Below are 22305 nucleotides of genomic sequence, written 5' to 3'. Positions count from 1 at the left end.
TGTTATTGGGACAATTAAGGAAGTTATGGATGAACCAGATTGGTGGTACTACTCATGTGTATGTGGTCATGCCGTTGTTGACCATGAGGATCTCTACCTTTGTGATGTTTGTGGTTCATGTGTTGAACATGTTATGGTCAAGTAAGGTTCATATGTAACTCTACTATGTAATAGATTAATTATCAATCTTTTGGATTTTTGGTTAGTTCTTTGTTATGCATCGCTCTATGTGTTGTTAAGCAGATTTAATTTCTTGGTTTTAGTTATCATTCTTGGTTGTTAATTGTGTTAGATATAGGATTCGAGTAAAGATTCACCATGCTGGGTGTGCTGTTTTGTTTGTTCTGCTTGATAATGCGGCAACAAAACTATTTGGAAAAAACTGTTCTAAAGCACTTCTCATGATAGACGAAGAATTCCCTGTTGATCCTAGTGTGCTTGCAGTATGTACACCTTCATATTGAACCTCATTTAATCTTTATTGTTTTTTTTTTGTGTTCAAGTTTATTGATTCTTTGATATTAAACTCCCAAGGTCTGTCGGTCATATTCTCCACAAATGTTTGGTGATGTTGTTGGAGAGGAGAAAGTTTTCAAGGTTGAAATTCTTTCTGCAGTTGATCCAGATTACTCCGGGTCCTTTAAAATTGTTAATGTCTTTAGTGATAATCCGGAACCAGCTGCAACCGATGATTATATGAATGTATGATTTCTCACCCTATGTTACAACATGTTCATGCATTTTTATTTTTTCTGAATCAATGCATTCGATACTTATTCTAACCAAATTATCCCAGGCAAGGCTTCACCATCTGATTTTTCCACCAATCTATGATGCCTATTTGCAGTATGCAACTGGAGAAAATTACAAGACTCAAGTAGTGTGTGATAATTCTATTCAATCAGAAACTATTGAAGATATTATTACTGATCTTATTTCACCCAATCGCTGCTATTCTGATGTTGAGAACGTATATTTTTTTTCTCATTTGTGATAAAATCTCTTTTTCTTTTTTGTTATTCTTGTTATATCATATGTTGAAAAGTTAGTAATTGATAGTTTTGTAAATTATTTGAAATTTGAAATGCTGTATTAATTTTTTCTTTGCTGGCAGGGTGGTTTCGTTTTTATTCTGGGAACTATATCATCTGTTTTCAAGAATCATAAGTGGTGGTTTTCAACTTGTTTATGTGGTTCTCTTGTGTCAGCTAATAAACAAATGAGTAAAGTATCGTTTTTGTCCCTAATGTTTAGGGTAAGTTCTATTTGTGTCCCTAACGTTTAAATCGTCCTATTTGTATCCGTAACGTTTATAAAAGTGATTCAATGTTATCCTACTATCAATATACTAACAAATCAGATGATATTTTTCAATTATTCTCACTTGGATGTATTTTCATTCTCAATTAGGTCTCACTTGGATGTGTTCGATTTTAATATTATACCCACTATTTGTGTTTAGATTCAATTATATCCCTAGAAAAGTGAATTATGTAAATGTTGTAGGAATTAGTTTCAACATTTGATGAGCTATTTTTTGGAGTAGATCATCGATTCTATCCCAGATATTTGTATTCTAACTTCAAGAAGAGATTTTTAAAACTCAAACTAAAGCGCTTATGATGTGTAATTGACGGCAGGATAACATTGAATCACTTTTACAAACGTTAGGGATACAAATAGGATAATTTAAACGTTAGGACACAAATAGAATTTACCCCAAACGTTGAGGATAAAAACGATACTTTACTCTAAACAAATTTTATCATGTGATCTATGTCAGCTTCAATGCATTGATGCTGTCCCAAGGTGTTTTCTTCTTTAGTTTTATTCTGTTTTCGTAAGCAATTATTATTTCAATGTTAACTCAAAATTTCCTTGTTTTCTCCTGGTTTTCAAGATTTTGCTTGAAGATTGTAGTGTCTCATGCAAATGGCAACAATATATTTGTTCTTAAAGATCGTGAGGTTGTGCAACTAATAAAGACAAGATGCTCCAGCTTTTTGGATAATCACCCAGAGTTGAATCAGGTTGTCATCCAGCTGTGGTTTTAATTAGTATATAGATATAGATATAGTTAGTTTGTATCTATTGACATTCCTAATGAAAAACTAAATTATTATTATGCTATTTTTTAACTATTTTGTTTGTTTTTTTTTCGTTTTTAGGGATCTTATTGCAAAGTTGTTCCATTGAAACTCATTTCAAGTCTTTTGCACAAAAAAAATTGTATTCATGGTTGATGCTAGGCCTGTGGGTTATGAGATGAATCGATCTGTGTATATTGTTCAACAAATTTGGGATGATGGCTCTGTTATTAATGTTTTCGAGGCTGCTGCTGAGATGAATGAGCATAAGGTTTGGTTGTATAGTTTTTATAATTTGTTCAATTATTAGTATTTAAAAATATCAATAACTGAGAGGAATTCAATTTTGTTCAGATTCATGTTCTGGTTGATTTTATGCCTGAAGTTGAAGATGCTTTCAGCCAATGTGGAAGCGATCATGAGGCTGTGGAGGATCTAGATGCTTTTTAGTTTAATATGTTAAGATACTACTTTAAGTTGTTGTTGTGGAGGATCTTCATGCTTTTTAATTTAATATGTTCAGATACTACTTTAAATTGTTGTTTGATTTGTAATACAATGTTAGTCTCTTCCGAATTCTAATGTGGATATATGACGTCGGGATTTTTGCCAGTAAAGAATGTCATAAAAAAAAACAGTCGCGTTGTAGATATAGTCTCTAAACCGACAAAAATCCCTTCGTACAAACGTTTTGGTTGTCACAAGTAACAAACCCCTTTTAAAATTGATAACCGAGTATTTAAACCTCGGGTCGTCTTCTCAAGGAACTGCGATGAAGTATGTTCTTATTATTGGCTATAAAGGTTGTAATCGGGGTTTAGAAGATGAGAGGCAAGTAATTTAAATGACAGGTAAAGTAAATGGCAATTAAAATAAATAAATACTGTAAAACAGACTTTTGGCAAGGTAAGAGAAGTTGGAGGTCCAACGTAGTTATCTCTCTCAACTATAATGAAAGTTGAATCTAAACTCCACCTGGTCAACCTTTACTAAGCAAAGGAGAGTCAAGGGACTAATTAAATTGACCTTTGAATCCTATTTATTTCCTAAGAAAAGGTTGGGATTACTTAAGTTCAGCTCAATTAGCAAGATAACGATTATCAATTATGTTGAGTTTAATAACTGTTGAGTTACTGAATTCTTAACCAGAACCAAAAGGGAAAAAAGTAAAATTGATAGAATAATAAAAGTATCCTTAGATGGGAAACAATGGTAACTTAAATCAAAGAGAACAATCATAAACTGAAAATACCTCAATTATCATTAATTCAAATAACAGTCTGTAATATGGGAGAAATTCATAAATTCAATTATAAAGGTAAATAACCAACTCAGATACTGGAATAAATAAATAAAGTGAAAGGGAAGTTTAAAACAAAGAAATATAAAACCTGGATTGAGAGTCACTCTTAAAACAAGAAGAAATCCTAAATCCTAAGAGAGAGAGAGAGAAGATCTCCCTCTCAACTAAATCTAAATCATTGAAAAGTAAAATATGCGAGCTCCCTTTGAATGGATGCATTCCCACACTTTATAACCTCTGGTCTATGCTGTCTATACTTGGATCTGGGCCAAAAAGGGATTCAGAATTCGCTGGGGGCGTATTCTGTAAATTCTGATACGTGGCCTCTGTCATGCGTCCGCATGGGTCACGTGGTCGCGTCATTTGGAGCTTTTTCTTGCCACGCGGTCGCGTCAGTCATGCGACCGCATCATGTGCGTTCTGCTTAAGTCGCGCGGTCGCGTCAGTCATGCGGCCGCGTCGCTGCTGATTCGTGCTTGGCACGCGATCGCGTCATCCATGCGATCGCGTGGATACCAGTTTCCTTAAAGCTCCGTTTTGCTTTCTCCTTCCTATTTTGTATGTTTCCTTTTCCATCCTTTAAGTCATTCTGCCTTAGAAAATCTGAAACTACTCAACACACTAATCACGGCATCGAATGGAAATAAAGGTAATTAAAATAATTAATTTTTAAAGGTTAGGAAACATGTTTTTCACAATATGACATAATAAGGAAGGGAAAGTAAAACCATGCAATTAATGTGAATAAGTAGGTGAAGGATTGTATAAATCACTCAAATTAAGCACAAAAGAACTCATGAATTATGGGTTTATCAACCTCCCCACACTTAAACACTAGCATGTCCTCATGCTAAATCCAAGGTAAATAATTAAGGTTAAAGTGAAGGAATGTTATGCAATGCAACCTAATTTAAATGCAACTACCTAAATGGATGATGCATCATGCAATTCTAATTTATTCGCTTATATATAGAGCTTACATGTAGTCAAGTTAATTCACATTCTCAAGGAGTCATGTATATATATATATAGCCAACCCTTAAATAATAAAGCATTTTAGCAAACGAGATGGGAAGGAAAACATTGTACAAACTTGCAAAACAATTAGTAAATATAAGCACAGATATATGTTGATGAGTTATAGAACCCTCACTGGATTTTGTGTTTACTCTCTAGTCACTCAGTGTTTATTGGGTTTATTCACTCTATTTTTCTTTTTATTCTTACTTTCTATAGCTTTGTTCTTCATCTAACCAATCAACAATTATAGAATATAGTCATACCAAAAAGTCATGAGGTCTTTAATTGAGGTTGTAATGGGGTCAAGGTAAAGGTAAGGATTTATGTATAGGGTCAAGTGAGCTAATAAGTGAATCCTTAATTAGACTAAGATCTCACCTAACATACATATTTAGTAAAATAAAATCTTTTTACCTATTTTTCCATATTATCCCACTTATTGTTACATGCTCATGTTTCACTTTTTATTTTTATCCCATGTGCATTGTTTTTATTTTACATTGGGGAATTTCTTTTGTATCCCCTTTTATTTAGATGCTGAAAAATAAAATATATTTTTTTTATGCACATGGTAATTGAATCACTTATATTTTTCTCATGAGCATGCTTCCCAAATTTTATTTTATTCCTTTTAACTTCTCTACCTTTTGTTTCTATCATCCATGTTCCCGAAAGGTTTCCCGCATTTAACTCTATTCTTGATTTTCTATCTTAAGCTAACCAAGGATTCACTTGGGATTTTCTTTTGTTTTTCTGCTTAAGGCTAGTAATTTGGATAAATAGAATAAAGGGGTTTTAAAAGGCTCAAGGGGGCTAACAAGGGTGATGTAAAAGGTAGGCTAATTTGGGGTAAGTGAGTTGAAATCAAATGATGGCCTCAATCATTCTCCTGGTATGTATCTATTCTATATTCTATAATTGGACATATAGATTAAAGCAAAGTAAAGAACATCAGAATAAAAAGAAATGAAACACACAGAAATAAAATTATGGTTTGAATGCAACCATACAATTAAGCTCAAGACTCACAAGCTGTGTGTTCTCTAACTCAAGCATCATATATCATTTATATATTGTATGTAGGTTTAGTTAAAAATTCCCATTATTCTCATAAAAAAATATTTAGGGTAGCTTTTAAAGTTTTAATGTTCCTCCTTGATGAAATGTTGTCAGCTTAACTACATCATGTAATGCTATATATAAGGTTTGTGGATTTAAATCTGATATGTTCAATTTCCTAGCTTACTTCCTTTTTATATTTTTCAATTTAAAATATACTATCTTATGCTAAAAAGGGTAAACTATACTAATTAATCCACTAATAAATCAGAATTGCAAACTAAACTAAATAACTAAAATAAACTAAATGGCTAAAATATGAACTAAAGATGCAAAATGCAGAAAATAGAGTAAAAATACATAAAAGCAATGTATAAGTACTCAGAAAATAACAGTAAAAAGAAAAATACAGAAAAATATCCAAAATAAAAGAAAAAGTATGTAGTGGTTCACCAAAATAAACGCTAGAGATGTCGACCTCCCCACACTTAAAAGGAAGCATCGTCCTCGATGCTCAATCAAGCCGGGTGTGAAGGAGTGTCATCACTGGGAGGGATGGTAGCTGGAGTCTCGGTGGTGGTGGTGGGCTGAGGGTCTGGCTGCTGTGGAGGAGGTGCTGACTGGATCGGGATCTCAAGATCCGCAGCCTCAATCTGATGTGGGACCCCTGCCTGTGGTGCGGCTGGTGCTGCCTCCTGGGGATGGGTCTCTGCCTCGGGCGCATCCGCCTCCTCCTCAGAAGCCTCGGATGGTGTGTCGGGCTCAGAGGGAATGTCACCAGATCGTATCATCAGCTTTAGGTGCTCATAGCGCCACTTGTTGCGACGCTCCATCTGGTCAAGTCGTCGAAACAAGCGGTGCACCAGATGATAGACGGGCTCTGTGGCAGGTGGAGGTGCAGTGGTAGGTGGTGCAGCAGTGGAGGAAGAGGGTCCAGCAGATGGTGGGGCTGACTCATCAGTAGCAGTGAATGGTGGTGGTCTGTGGCCCAAGGCTAAGAAGTTCCGGCTGTGCGGAATGATCTTCCTGCAATCTGCCGCTGGTGGTCTCTCATCGGCATCCTCCCATGGCACGTCAGCTCGACGGCCAAGCTGTGTAACCAGATATGAAAAAGGGAGGGTGCCTCAGACGTGGACCCTGGCCATATAGTGCCGAATGAAACGTGGCAGATAAAGGTCATTACCCTCTAGCACACACCAAAGGAGGGTGATCATAGCAGCTGGGATCTCCGTCTCGTGAGTACTCGGCATCACATAATTACTCAAGATCTGATGCCATAACCGAGCCTCATCGTTCAAGTATGCTCTCTTGATCCTTCTGGGCATGGTAGTGTCCTGACCCATCTCCCAAGGAACTGTCGGGTCGAGAGCTATCCGTGCCTTCACGGCATCCCAATCAAACTGCATCTGGCGCATGTCCTCCTCAGCCTTTGAATAACCATCAGGCTGATCGGACTTGGCTGGGAGCCGGAGAATGTCCTCTAAGGCCTCCTCAGTGACCAGAATTTGTTTTCCTCTCAGGTTCACTGCATCTAGGGTGGTGAGGTAGTAGTTGCAGTAGAATTCCTGGACCCAAGAGGAATTAACCTCTGTCAGTGTTCTCTCCAGAAAGAACCAGCCCCGTTGCTTGATTTGTTCAGTGGTGTACTGCTGAAGGGCTTCTGGAATCTTCAGACTTCGTTCCAGGTATAGATTTCTGGAGTTTGCAAAAGCCGGGTACTTTAGCTCACAGTACCGGTTTGCAAATTTTATGGGATCATTCGCAGGGAGCAGCTGGTCAGCTTTTTCCTGCTGTGTGAAGTTCTTCTCCCGCCATGAAGAATCATGCATTAGAGCAATGATGGACTGGGAGGAATCTCCTCTCTTGCGCTTGCCAGTAGCCTTGCCTTTTCCTTTCCTTTGTGAGGCAGACATCCTGAAAAATAGAAAACCAGGATATGGATAAAAATAGTAAAGCAAATAGGCAATTAAACAAAGGAAACTCAAAGCGGCAAAGGAGAAGTAAAATAAGGAAAATGAGTAAATGAAATGTGATTGAATTTATGTTAAATGGAAAAATAAACAATATGCCATGGTTAGAAAGTTAGAGGAAAGTGAAAATAATCAGAAAAGAGAACAAAAGGGTAAGTATGGTTAGAATCTGAAAAAGAAATTAGTAAATTAAAATTAGTGAGTTAGTAAAGTGCGGGTTAAAGTAAGTGGCATAGAAAAATTCTATATAACAAGGATTCACAGGTAAGACTAGAAGTACTCATAATCGAACAAGGAAAACAGGGTGATGCTGATTCGAATAGAAATAAAGAAAGCAAAAATTGGAATCAGGGAATCACAAATGCAGTTTATGAACCAGGAAAATAAAGAGGATAAGAAAGTCTGCCATAGCATTCATGAAATGGTTTGTGTAAAGCAGAGCAAAACAGAGTTCAGAAATGCCAAACCAGAACATGAATGAAAACAATTTACAGAAAATTTGGGCAGCATTTCGGCTAAAATTAGATTGTCCCAGAAAATAAACAGCAAACATAGCAGTTCATATGAATTAAAAACTTGCTGCAGTTATCAGTAATGAATAGAAACAGGAAAATTTAGAGTAACAAACAGCAATGGCAAGAAAGCACAGCATATGAATGAGGTCACAGGAACAGCAGAATTGCAGTTAGGATAAAACATAAACAGGAACAGTGCAAGTAAACAGACCTAGATCCACTAACCACAGCCTAAGCTACCTAACAACCTAAAAATTCCACTACAACATGCATATCTATCTATCCTAATTATGAACAGAAACGGAAAAAAATTACAGAAAAATGATGAACGGATAAAAAGGGTTGCGTTTTGCGTAACCTGGTAGGCGGGAGGGGTGGAACAGGGAAGAAGGTGGCTGCGGCGGCGTCTGGCACAGTGGCGGGGAACGGCGTCGCGGTGGCGGCTGAGGGGGCAGTGGTGGAGATGGTTTAGGGTTAGTGATAGAAGGAGGGGGCCTGCGGGTGGGTGGCGGAGAGAGGGGGGGCGCGGCTGGATGGCTGGCGGTGGTGGGCGGTGGTCGTGGAGGGCGGTGGTGGAGAGCGGAGGAGAGAGGAAGAAGGAAGAAGAAGGGAGGGGAGGGGGTTGCGGCGGCGGCATCTGGGTGGTGGCGCAGTGGCGGCTGGGTGGTGCTGGGTGGTGGTTGGAGGGAGAGGGAGCAGAGAGGGAGAAGAGGGTTGGGGGTGGGGGGGCTGCGCGACTGATAGGGTTCGCGGGCTGGGGGGTTATATTTTCGAATCCACGCAGCCGCGTGGAGCACGCGGTCACGTGGTTGGGGCGAAAATGGGAGTGACGCGATCACGTGGGCGGCGTGATCGCATGAGAGGGGGGAAAGAGGGGTGACGCGATCGCATCGCTGGAATTCGTGCTAAACGCACGACTCCAACGCCGTTTTAGAGCAACTCTCTGTCTCCTTTTAGGTGATGTGTAATCCATGCGACGCGATCGCGTCGCTCACGCGGTCGCGTGGGATTGGTATTGTGCCAGTGACGCAATCACATGGGGCATGCGATCGCGTGGGCCAATTTGTGCAAAACGCACAAGGGCCGCACGATTCCAGCCTAACTTTCTGTTCGTTGGATTCTTACGCCGATATATATATCACGCGGCCGCGTAGGTCATGCGATCGCGCGGGTGGTATTTTTTCGCAATATGACGCGATCGCATGGGGCATGCGATCGCGTCGTGCACCCTTTTTTTTAATTATATATATGCATGAAAAATGCAGAATGCAATGATTAACATGAATGCTATGCATGATTCCAGGTTTAATAAATTAAAACGAAAAAGGAAAAAAATGAAAGCAATTAACAAGAAATAAATTGAAAAAGAAGCGACCATACCATGGTGGGTTGTCTCCCACCTAGCACTTTTAGTTAAAGTCCTTAAGTTGGACATTGGAGGAGTATCCTGTTATGGTGGTTTATGTTTAAATTCGTCTAAAAATCTCCACCAGTGCTTGGAATGCCAATAGCCTCCGGAGTCCCAAACTAAGCATGCAAAGCTTCTGAGCAGCTCCAAACAGATTTTCAGGCTCCCGGGACTACGAATGTCAAGATAGAGTCCAGGATTCCAAGCCTTGCTTTTAAATCCGCCTCCGTCTTGATCTGCATGTTTCCATTCGGGCGGGTTAAAAAGTAGAATCTCACCTTGGTGACCAAACGTTTTCCGTGATCCATGTAATTGAGCATGATACCAATCCGTGTACTTCGAAGTGAAGCGTGGAACCTTATTGAGCCTTGTGCACCAGCTCTGAGTACGAGCCATTTCCCTTTTACTCTTAAAGTCGCAGAGAGCTCTAAACTGGCCATCTATTTCAAGCAAACCATATTCAAGTGAATAAGTAAAATTATAAGTTAAGGATTGTACCCACTTGAAGCTTGTATTAGGTGGTAATGGCCTTGGGATAGGTGTTTTTGGTGGTTCTACAAGTTCCGTTTCCTTGTGCTCTTCTGTGAATTCCTCCACTTCTTTGCAAAGATCTTCAATTGTATCTGTGTCCTGGTCAAAGTCTTCTGTGTCTTCCTCATCACTTGAGTCATAGATTGGAGGTTGAGAGAAATCTACCTCTGCATCATCTTCATATTCACTTGGGGAAGATTCTTCGATCTCAGAGAATTCACTTGCGGATGCAAGTTCATCACTAAGAGAGTTAGACTTGTGACTATCATCATCAAGGGAATTTGCTTCTTGGATTATTCCGTCTGATTCGTCATAAACGACTTGCCTTGGAGAAATATCCTCCTTAGCATCAACTGTAGTCTCCTTGACGGCGTTTTCCTCAATTCTGGATTCCCATGGAAGTTCAGCATCTCCTAGGTCTTCAACCAACTCTTCTTCTTGAACAATGACAGCTTCTTCTAATTGTTCTAGTACAAATTCATGCTCTGTCTTGTCCACTGGAGTTTCTGGCAATTCCTTCATGCTCTGCTCTTCATTGGGCTGTCCACATGGAGCTGTGGCTGATCCTTGTGTATTTAAACACCTAGAAGCCCATTGAATCATCGCTTGCTCCAGTTGTTAAATGGTTGTTTAAAATTTAATTACTGTTTCCCTTAGGCGATCCTCTGCTTCTTGGGTTGCTGGACTTGGACATGATACAAAGGAAAGTGGTGGTGATAGGGAGCGATTTGATTGGTATTGGGGTAAGGAAGGATCATATGGTGGCGAATGGTGAAGAGAAGCTTGTGAGTGTGGTGGTTCGAGGTTATGTTGAAAGGATGGTTTATATGCACGGGGTGGGGATTGTTGGTAGTTACAAGGTTGTCCACCATGTCTTTCAGTTGGGTATGCACTGTAGAATGGTCTTTGTCCAGGATATCTCGGAGGGTGTTGCTGCAAAAAGGGTTGATTAGATCCTCTTGGTTCCATCCATCCTTGATTGGTCTGACCTTGATGCACATTCCTGCTGTAACTTCTATTTCTTTTAACAATATTAGAACCAAACTCAAAGCGAGAGGGGTGAGAGTTCATAGTAGCAAATAAAGATAAAAAGGAAAAACAAAAATAAATAAACAAGCAAAAGAAAAATATTTACAATAACCAATAATAAGGCACACGTTAGCAGTTCCCCGGCAACGGCGCCATTTTGACGTCGGGATTTTTGCGAGTAAAGAATGTCATAAAAAAACATTCGCGTTGTAGATATAGTCTCTAAACCGACAAAAATCCCTTCGTACAAACGTTTTGGTTGTCACAAGTAACAAACCCCTTTTAAAATTGATAACCGAGTATTTAAACCTCGGGTCGTCTTCTCAAGGAACTGCGAGGAAGTATGTTCTTATTATTGGCTATAAAGGTTGTAATCGGGGTTTAGAAGATGAGAGGCAAGTAATTTAAATGACAGGTAAAGTAAATGGCAATTAAAATAAATAAATACTGTAAAACAGACTTTTGGCAAGGTAAGAGAAGTTGGAGGTCCAACGTAGTTATCTCTCTCAACTATAATGAAAGTTGAATCTAAACTCCACCTGGTCAACCTTTACTAAGCAAAAGAGAGTCAAGGGACTAATTAAATTGACCTTTGAATCCTATTTATTTCCTAAGAAAAGGTTGGGATTACTTAAGTTCAGCTCAATTAGCAAGATAACGATTATCAATTATGTTGAGTTTAATAACTGTTGAGTTACTGAATTCTTAACCAGAACCAAAAGGGAAAAAAGTAAAATTAATAGAATAATAAAAGTATCCTTAGATGAGAAACAATGGTAACTTAAATCAAAGAGAACAATCATAAACTGAAAATACCTCAATTATCATTAATTCAAATAACAGTCTGTAACATGGGAGAAATTCATAAATTCAATTATAAAGGTAAATAACCAACTCAGATACTGGAATAAATAAGTAAAGTGAAAGAGAAGTTTAAAACAAAGAAATATAAAACCTGGATTGAGAGTCACTCTTAAAACAAGAAGAAATCCTAAATCCTAAGAGAGAGAGAGAAGATCTCCCTCTCAACTAAATCTAAATCATTGAAAAGTAAAACATGCGAGCTCCCTTTGAATGGATGCATTCCCACACTTTATAACCTCTGGTTGTAAATCATGTTGCTTGTATGCGAAGTTTGTATTCGTAGGTTTTGATGAATGACAAACCAACAAACGACATGAAAGACAAACCAACAAACAACTTGAATGAACAAGCATATTGAAAGATCTACCAACATTCAACGTTGAGGAATGAAGAGTTGAAAGCAACACAACAACAACAAGAAACTCAAGTCCACAACATTTGAAGACAAGTATAGTATCTTAGGACTTAGGTAACTTCTTGTTAAGAACCAATTGCTAAATCTCTCAACACACACTCACAAAATGTTTTGATGCACATCTTGCAATTCGATGCTAGCCAAATGGTTTAAAAACTTGTTTTCAAAGGTACAAAAGCATAGGAATTGACTCCAACAAGTTTGAGATCAATCCTAAGTATTTTGAAGTGATTTTAAGCCATTCTTTAAGGTTTGCATCGATGCACACTCATCTTGCATCGATGCAAAACATGCAACGACTTGTTGCATCGATGCAAAGATGTTTGCATCGATGCAACCTAGCTGAAAATTCAAATTTCAGCTTCAAAGACACATTTGCATCGATGCAAAGTGTTATGCATCGATACAAATGATTCAAAAACATAAAAAACGGCTAGTTTTAACAAAACGGCTCCATCCCATTAACTCCCCAACGTTTCTAAGGTTTGGGAAGTCTATAAATAGATGGATTGAAGCCTTATTTCACACACGTGAGTATTTGCAAACTATCTTGTTCATATTCTTTCATTCTACACATTTTTAAGGTGTTATAATACACAATTTGAGAGAGCAATATCAATTGGTTCAATAGTGCTAAACTTGTAATCATACACTCTTCTAGAGAGTACTCATTTCATCTCAACAATTCTTTGAGAATTGTTTTCTTGTAACACTTTGTAAATTGGAGTGTGATCTCCAAGGTTGAGTCAAGAGTTATAAACACTATAGTCGGTGAGGATACCAAAGAAGTATACTAAGTACTCAAGGAAAATCTTAGAGGAGGTATCTCTAAGTGGAGTGGGTTAGTATACGAGTGGTGATCATATACCGTGAGGTGTTAGAAACTAAAGACTCGGATTGTAAAAGGTTTTGCGCGAGCACCTTGAAGCTTGGCAATAGTGGAACTTCTCAATTGCGATTGAGAAAGAAAGTGGACGTAGGACAAGGATTGTGCCGAACCACTCTAAATAGCGTTTGCATCTCTCCAAACTCATCTCTTCAATATTATTGTCTTTTACCTTTGAGCAAATAAATTGTGATCGAAAAGTAGCTTCGTAAGTACTTAAGGAATAGCTTAAGTCCGATTGGTGAAAAGCTTGATCAATTTATTTGAGTTGGTGTCTATTGGAAAGTAAAAGCTCCTTATAAATGCTTAGCAATTGAGTTAAGCTCTTGGAAAAATACTAGTACAATAACACTTTTGTATATTGTCTTTAACTTTCGCAAAAAGATTCATTGTTGTTGCAATACTCAATTCACCCCCCCTCTTGAGTAATTGTGCATAGGTTCTACAAGTGGCATCAGAGCTTAACCCTTTGAAAGACTTAACCGTTTAAGGGAAAAGATCATGGCAAGCACAAGCTTTAACAACAACAACACTAGTGAAGGTAACTCAACCGCTAGACCTCCTCTTTTTAGCGGAACAAATTACTCTTATTGGAAAAATAAGATGAGAATTTGGATCCGTTCTCAAGATGTGAGAATTTGGAAAGTGATTGAGAATGGAAATCACATTCCAACAAAGACAACAAGCGCTAAAGAAGGAGAAGTCTCCGTCTTAAAACAAGTACCGAAAGGAGAAAATGAATATAGTGACGATGATTGGAAGAAAGTGGCAATGAATGATAAAGCCATCAACTTCATTCATTGTGCACTTAACGAGCATGATTATATAAAGATCTCTACATGTGAAACCGCTAAAGAGATTTGGGATAAACTCCAAATCACTTACGAAGGAACCGACTCCGATGACGACGAGGTTGCAAATCTTTGCTTAATGGCAAGCGAAGAAAAGGTTAGTAATGACAACTCCACTTCTTTTAATTTACAAGATGAATATGATGCCTTACTTGAGGTGTACACAAAACTTACCCAAGATTATTCTCTCCTAAAGAAAAAGAATATGGATCTTTTAAAACAAAATGAGATGTTGAAAAACGAGAATATCAATCTTGGAAAAGATAAGTGTAGCACAAGTAGTGATCCATACAAATCTTGTAAAATGCATGAAAATGAAATTACAAATCTTAAGAACACTTTAGCTAAGTTCAATGAATCTTCAAAGAACTTAGATAAAATGTTGAAAAACCAAAAGCATGTTCATAATAAGGAAGGTTTAGGTTTTGAAAAAGGAAATTTTAAAAATACTAAAACTCCTATTAGGCAACCGCAAGCCCAAAAGGCAAGCTTGCCTAAAAGGAATGAAGCCTTTAAACATCCTCCTCAACATGCTTCATTTAGAAATTATAATCACAATGCATATAGATCAAAAGATGTTGCATTTAGGAAACAACCTAGGCAACCATTTAGAAACATGCATAGGATGCATAATCCAAATGTCATATGTCATTATTGTAATAAAGTAGGTCATATAGCACCCGTATGCTTTACTAGAATTAAACATATAAACTTTCGTAGTCAAGATACGAGATGGGCACCTTATGGGCATTATGCTCATACTAACCATCAAGGACCCAAATTCACTTGGGTACCTAAATCCCAATTTTAATTGTTTTGTAGGTACGTGTTGGAGCTAAGGATACAAATTGGTATGTTGATAGTGGATGCTCCAAACACATGACCGGCGATGAATCAAAATTCACCGCAATAGAACCTACAAACGGAGGAAACGTGATCTATGGAGACAACAACACCGGCAAAGTAATCGGCATTGGAAAAGTTGGTAAAAATTCTTCTACCTCCATAGATAATGTTATACTTGTCAAAGGTCTCAAACATAATCTCATTAGTGTTAGCCAACTTTGTGACAAAGGAAACTTAGTCACCTTTGATTCAAAATGTTGTTTGATAAAAAGGCAAGACACTAATGAAATTGTGCTAATTGGACACCGTGTTGACAATGTATACATGATTAATCTAGATGAAGTTTCCTCAAATGATGTGAAATGCCTTGTTAGTAAAAATGATGAAACTTGGTTATGGCATCGTAGAGTAGCTCATGCTAACATGGACCATCTTAGCAAGTTGGTCTCTAAAGAGTTAGTAATTGGCTTACCAAAGCTACGTTTTGAAAAAGACGTCCTTTGCGACGCATGTCAAAAGGGAAAACAAGTAAAGGCCTCTTTTAAATCCAAAAACATTGTTTCAACAACAAGGCCATTACAACTTTTGCACATGGATTTATTTGGTCCTTCCAGGACTATGAGCTTTGGTGGCAATTACTATGCTTTAGTTATTGTTGATGATTACTCTCGATTTACATGGACCTTGTTCCTAGCAAACAAGAGTGATGCATTTCGAGCATTCAAAAGATTAGCCAAAGTTATTCAAAATGAAAAGAATTTGCATATATCATCTATTAGAAGTGATCATGGTGGAGAATTTGAAAACAATCTTTTTGAAACTTTTTGTGAAGAAAATGGCATTGAGCATAATTTTTCCTCTCCTAGAACACCACAACAAAATGGTGTGGTTGAAAGGAAAAATCGTCATTTAGAAGAAATGGCGAGAACTATGCTCAATGAGGCTAATATTCCTAAGTACTTTTGGGCGGATGCGGTTAGTACCGCGTGTTATGTTATGAATAGGATTATCATTCGACCTATTCTTAAGAAAACACCGTACGAATTGTACAAAGGAAGAAAGCCAAATATTTCCCACCTTCACGTCTTTGGCTGTAAATGCTTTATTCTAAATAATGGAAAAGATAACTTAGGCAAATTTGATGCTAAGGCTGATGAAGGAATCTTCTTAGGCTACTCTTTAACTAGCAAAGCTTTTAGAGTATATAATAAACACATCATGACTATGGAAGAAAGTATTCATGTCGCTTTTGATGAAACTAACCGTTGTTGTGCTAGAAAAGATTTTGATGAAAATGTAGAAAACTTTGATTCACTAAATTTGAATGGTGAAGACAAAGAAAAAGATTTAAATGAAGCCTCTACAAGCTCAACAAAGGATAGTGTTCAAGTTGAAGAAATTGAACCATCACAAGCACAAATAAATGCACTTCCAAAGGACTGGCGTACTTCAAAGGATCATCCTCTAGACAACGTCATTGGTGATGTTTTGAAAGGGGTAACAACTCGATCCACTTTTAGAAATTTATTTGCATATAGTGCTTTTGTTTCTCAAATTGAACCATCTACCATTGAGTCCGCAATTGATGATGAACATTGGGCTATGGCAATGCAAGAGGAGCTTAACCAATTCAAACGAAATGACGTTTGGGAATTGGTGCCTAAACCAAGTAATCAAACAATTGTAGGAACAAAATGGGTTTTTAGAAATAAACTCGATGAAAATGGTACAATTGTTAGAAACAAAGCTAGATTGGTAGCTAAAGGTTATAATCAAGAGGAAGGCATTGATTATGGCGAAACTTATGCTCCCGTAGCTAGATTAGAAGCTATTAGGATGTTACTTGCTTTTGCATCCTCTTATAACTTCAAACTTTATCAAATGGATGTTAAGAGTGCCTTTCTTAATGGTTTCATTCAAGAAGAAGTATATGTTGAACAACCTCCCGGTTTTGAGGATTATGAAAATCCTAATCATGTTTTTAAACTCAAGAAAGCTCTTTATGGTCTTAAACAAGCTCCAAGAGCTTGGTATGAACGTTTGAGCAAGTTTTTAATAGAAAAGGGTTTTAGAAGAGGGAAGGTTGATACAACTTTATTTATCATGATTGAAAACAAAAATATCCTTTTGGTACAAGTTTACATCGATGACATAATATTTGGTTCAACTAACGAATCACTTTGCAAGTTTTTCTCAAACCTCATGCAAAGTGAATTTGAAATGTCCATGATGGGCGAACTCAACTTCTTCCTTGGTCTTCAAATCAAACAAGGAAAAGAAGGAACTTTCGTTAGCCAAACCAAATATTGCAAGGAATTGCTCAAAAGATTTGGAATGGACAATGCTAAGGCAATGGACACACCAATGAGCACTACTTGCTACCTTGACAAAGATGAACAAGGTAAAAACATAGATGTAAAGAAGTATAGAGGCATGATAGGATCATTACTTTATCTAACGGCAAGTAGGCCAGATATCATGTTTAGTGTATGCATGTGTGCGAGATACCAAGCTAATCCTAAGGAATCTCACTTAAGTGCGGTGAAAAGGATTATAAAGTATCTCATAGGAACATTAAATGTTGGATTGTGGTATCCGAAAGGATCCACTTGTGATTTGATTGGTTATTCCGATTCCGATTTTGCCGGTTGCAAATTGGATAGGAAAAGCACTAGCGGCACTTGTCACTTGCTAGGAAACTCTCTTGTTTCATGGCATAGTAAGAAACAAGTAAGTGTAGCCTTGTCTACCGCCGAAGCCGAGTATGTAGCCGCCGGTAGTTGTTGCGCCCAAATTTTATGGATGAAACAACAACTTGTGGACTATGGACTCATGCTTGATCACATTCCTATCAAATGTGATAATACTAGTGCAATAAATTTAACCAAGAATCCGGTTCAACATTCAAGAACCAAGCATATTGAGATTAGACATCACTTCATAAGAGACCATGTTGAAAAGGGTGATGTGGTTATTGAATTTGTCGAAACTAGTAAACAACTAGCGGACATCTTCACTAAACCTTTATGTAAAGAAAGTTTTTTTAACATCCGAAATGAACTTGGTATCTTGGATTCTAATCTAATATGATTTGTTTGAATTCATTGTATTTATATTGCTATTTTTGTATCTCTTACTAACTTAAGCATTGGAGATATCCAATTAGCCATTGTTTTTGTAGGTTTATGAGTTGATCTTGAGGTAGATTGAAAAATTTGAAGATTATAAACAATGGAGGATCAACAAATTGAAGTTTATAATGGTTTAATTGATATTTCCTTCATAATTTTGTTTAATGATTAATGCTTGTATGCTTATTTGGTGAATAACTCAAAATAGGTTTGGTACCCCTATTTTAAGTTAATGTGCATGCTTTAATATATTTCACTTATTTAGGGGGAATTATGCATGCTTGTTATATATAAAAAGAGGAAATCAAATTCTTTTTGAAAGGGGGAATATCTCATCCTTGAGATTAATAGAGATATTGAACTTAAAAAAAAAAAAATCATTGTTTTATGCATGCTTCTATGACACATTTCAAACTCCTTTCTTTTTGATAATGTCAAAAGGGGGAAGAAAAGTTTGAGGATATTTGAAGTTTTGAACTTTTGAAAAAGAAAAAGTTTGAGGATTTGAAAAGAAGAAATAAGTTTGTGAAACAATGATTTCAAAAAGACTTCCGCTAAGCAAAAACTTTTGATATCTAAATCGTTTTCTTTGATAAACGCCCTTTAAGGGAACAAATGCACATATTTAGGGGGAACTCCTGCAAAATTTTTTTTGTGAAGTCTTCTCCAAAGCTTTCTATAAAACAAAGTGCATTATTGTTGCTTTCAAAATCATTTATAAATGCATATCCTCAAAATTGGTTTGTCATTATCAAAAAGGGGGAAATTGTAAATCATGTTGCTTGTATGCGAAGTTTGTATTCGTAGGTTTTGATGAATGACAAACCAACAAACGACATGAAAGACAAACCAACAAACAACTTGAATGAACAAGCATATTGAAAGATCAACCAACATTCAACGTTGAGGAATGAAGAGTTGAAAGCAACACAACAACAACAAGAAACTCAAGTCCACAACATTTGAAGACAAGTATAGTATCTTAGGACTTAGGTAACTTCTTGTTAAGAACCAATTGCTAAATCTCTCAACACACACTCACAAAATGTTTTGATGCACATCTTGCAATTCGATGCTAGCCAAATGGTTTAAAAACTTGTTTTCAAAGGTACAAAAGCATAGGAATTGACTCCAACAAGTTTGAGATCAATCCTAAGTATTTTGAAGTGATTTTAAGCCATTCTTTAAGGTTTGCATCGATGCACACTCATCTTGCATCGATGCAACCTAGCTGAAAATTCAAATTTCAGCTTCAAAGACACATTTGCATCGATGCAAAGTGTTATGCATCGATGCAAATGATTCAAAAACATAAAAAACGGCTAGTTTTAACAAAACGGCTCCATCCCATTAACTCCCTAACGTTTCTAAGGTTTGGGAAGTCTATAAATAGATGGATTGAAGCCTTATTTCACACACGTGAGTATTTGCAAACTATCTTGTTCATATTCTTTCATTCTACACATTTTTAAGGTGTTATAATACACAATTTGAGAGAGCAATATCAATTGGTTCAATAGTGCTAAACTTGTAATCATACACTCTTCTAGAGAGTACTCATTTCATCTCAACAATTCTTTGAGAATTGTTTTCTTGTAACACTTTGTAAATTGGAGTGTGATCTCCAAGGTTGAGTCAAGAGTTATAAACACTATAGTCGGTGAGGATACCAAAGAAGTATACTAAGTACTCAAGGCAAATCTTAGAGGAGGTATCTCTAAGTGGAGTGGGTTAGTATACGAGTGGTGATCATATACCGTGAGGTGTTAGAAACTAAGGACTCGGATTGTAAAAGGTTTTGCGCGAGCACCTTGAAGCTTGGCAATAGTGGAACTTCTCAATTGCGATTGAGAAAGAAAGTGGACGTAGGACAAGGATTGTGCCGAACCACTCTAAATAGCGTTTGCATCTCTCCAAACTCATCTCTTCAATATTATTGTCTTTTACCTTTGAGCAAATAAATTGTGATCGAAAAGTAGCTTCGTAAGTACTTAAGGAATAGCTTAAGTCCGATTGGTGAAAAGCTTGATCAATTTATTTGAGTTGGTGTCTATTGGAAAGTAAAAGCTCCTTATAAATGCTTAGCAATTGAGTTAAGCTCTTGGAAAAATACTAGTACAATAACACTTTTGTATATTGTCTTTAACTTTCGCAAAAAGATTCATTGTTGTTGCAATACTCAATTCACCCCCCTCTTGAGTAATTGTGCATAGGTTCTACACTGGTCTATGCTGTCTGTACTTGGATCTGGGCCAAAAAGGGCTTCAGAATTCGCTGGGGGTATATTCTGTAAATTCTGATACGTGGCCTCTGTCACGCGTCCGCGTGGGTCACGCGGTCGCGTCATTTGGAGTTTTTCCTTGCCACGCGGTCGCGTCAGTCATGCGACCGCGTCATGTGCGTTCTGCTTAAGTCGCGCGGTCGAATCAGTCATGCGGCCGCGTCGCTGCTGATTCGTGCTTGGCACGCGATCGCGTCATCCATGCGATCGCGTGGATACCAGTTTCCTTAAAGCTCCGTTTTGCTTTCTCCTTCCTATTTCGTATGTTTCCTTTTCCATCCTTTAAGTCATTCTGCCTTAGAAAATCTGAAACTACTCAACACACTAATCACGGCATCGAATGGAAATAAAGGTAATTAAAATAATTAATTTTTAAAGGTTAGGAAATATATTTTTCACAATATGACATAATAAGGAAGGGAAAGTAAAACCATGAAATTAATGTGAATAAGCAGGTGAAGGATTATATAAATCACTCAAATTAAGCACAAAAGAACTCATGAATTATGAGTTTATCAATATAACTATGATATTTATATATTTAATCAAATTCCTTTTTTAATTACAACAAAAAAGATATGTATTTATTTTACCAGTTTCAAATAAACTAGTGCAATAATTAATCAATTATTAATCAGTATTAAAAAAGAAATGATAATTGTGAAAAAAAATATAGATACTGGTTAATAAAATGGTTCTCATTACCATTTTTAAATGTATTCAAGCTAAGGTTAAATTTAATTGTTATTAAAAAATATATATCTCTTTAGTTTTTTTTATGTATTTAATCAAATCCCTTTTTAATTACAAAAAAAATATGCGTTTATTTTACCAGTTTCAAATAAACCCATGCAATAATTAATTAATTATTAATCAGTATTAAAAAAATTTGACAATTGGGAAAAAAATATAGATACTGGTTAATAAAATGGTTTTCATTACTATTTTTAAATGTATTCAACCTAAGATTAAATTTAATTGTTATTAAAAAATATATATCTCATCATTTTTTTAATTTTCTTTTTTGGAAAAAAAATGTCAATTTAAGGGTGCCATACTCCCATTTACACATAAGTCATCTTGTTCATTTTCTTCATTTTCTTCATTTACGGGTCCCTTCGTCTCTTTTTCTTTCTCACTTTGAAACTCGAATTCGTTTCTGTCAGCTCAACAATCAGTCCCTCGCACTCGTCCTCTCCAGAATCAGAAAGCCAAGTATGCAGAGCTGGGAACGGTTCTCTTGAGGTCATCGATTTTGTATTTTGGTTATGTGATTCAATGAGAGTCGCGATGGATGCTATTCATCAATCAGGGGGCTTCTGTCTCTTCCAATTATCCCAAAAACAGGTTTTTATACTTGTCACAAGGCTTGAAGCACGTTACCTAACATTTATCATGGGTTATTATTTTCCAAACTGATTAATGGGTTTCCCGCAGAATCTAACGTTTATCATGGGTTCTCCAAAAATGAAAAAAATCTGCTCCTTTGCAAAGGTGAGGGTTCTTCTTCTGTTGCTGATGGGTTTGCCAAAGGCTTGATGAGTCTTATTGTATCTAATATTTGAGGAGTGGATTCTGTGGCTATGGTTCTCGCTGCCGTTTCAATCATCCGCATGACCGTGCGGCGGTAAAATTTTTTGTTCGTTTCATTTTTAAGTTTGGAGAGGGTTTTTTGTTGTGTTATTTTTGTGGTTGATGTCATTAATTATTCATGGTTGTACTTTGGATCTGTTAGTTAATTTTGTAGTTCCTCTAATTCAGTGCTACTTTGGTTTCATTTTGTAGGGTTAATTCATTAGTTTGGATAAAATATTTTTCCTGTGAGTTAATCTTCTTGGTTTCTTATTGTCGTCTTCTTGATTTAATGATTGGGCTCAAGAGTTGATTATCAATTTTCAATTTCAATAATGAAATCTATGTTTCTGATTGGCAATAAATTGACATGTCTTCTATTTCACCAGTCATACTTATTAGGAATAATATTATTATATAGTCAAAGACAGGATCAATCAGTATGTATGGTTTCTTTTTAGATTTATAGATAGATAGATAGATGTATATAGATTCATAGATAGGTTGATATGACATATCTATATTATATAAAGGTAT

The sequence above is a fragment of the Arachis ipaensis genome, chromosome B3, assembly GCF_059453495.1.
Source record: "Arachis ipaensis isolate K30076 ecotype BB chromosome B3, ASM5945349v1, whole genome shotgun sequence".
In the NCBI taxonomy this organism is placed as follows: Eukaryota; Viridiplantae; Streptophyta; class Magnoliopsida; order Fabales; family Fabaceae; genus Arachis; species Arachis ipaensis.
The sequence above is the reverse complement of the archived record's forward strand: the minus strand, read 5'-3'. Positions refer to the sequence as shown.